Genomic DNA, 818 nt, shown 5'->3' with positions numbered 1-818 from the left:
TGGCTAGACTTTATTGGGCGTTCCATATTGCCCACTAGCAACCGTTCTGAGGTCACCATCAAGAGAGCAGTGATGATTCATTGCATTATGCTTGGAAAAGAAGTGGAGGTCCATCACAATTGCAAATAAGAATTCTACTTTAACCAAATTAGCTTATCCAAGCCTGATCTCCTTGCTCTGTAAAGAGGCTGGAGTGAAGATGGAAGCAGATGAATTCATACCTATTGAACATCCAATCACCAAGAAGTCAATGGAAGGACAAGGGGCGTGAACTCCAAGAAACGCCAAAAGTTCTCCTCTCAAGCTGAGGGAGCATCCACTTCTCAAAATCAAGGTTGTTGAGTCCTAACTCTGTGAAAACCTCTATCATTAGGAGCCTATGTTTTTGCGTTTTTATTTTCTTCTGTTTTGTTCTTATTTTTCGTTTTTCTAGTCTCATTCTATATCTATTTTTGAGTCATGTTTTAATCCATAATTAATAGAGAACTGTTATTGAGGATCTAAAAATTATTAGAGTGATTCTTGAAGCAAGAAAAAGCAGTGGATACAAAAAAAAAAAATTTTCGAAAAAAAAAAGAAGAAAAGAAAGAAAGAAAAAGAAAAAGAAAAGAAATAAAGTTGTGATCCAAGGCAACAAGAGTGTGCTTAAGAACCTTGGACACCTCTAATTGGGGACTTTAGCAAAGCTGAGTCACAATCTGAAAAGGTTCACCCAATTATGTGTCTGTGGCATGAATGTATCCGGTGGTAATACTGGAAGACAGAGTGCTTTGGGCCACAGCCAAGACTCATACACTAGCTATGTTCAAGAATCATTA

The sequence above is a fragment of the Arachis duranensis genome, chromosome 3 (assembly GCF_000817695.3).
Source record: "Arachis duranensis cultivar V14167 chromosome 3, aradu.V14167.gnm2.J7QH, whole genome shotgun sequence".
Classification (NCBI taxonomy): Eukaryota; Viridiplantae; Streptophyta; class Magnoliopsida; order Fabales; family Fabaceae; genus Arachis; species Arachis duranensis.
Note: the sequence above shows the minus strand (reverse complement) of the source record.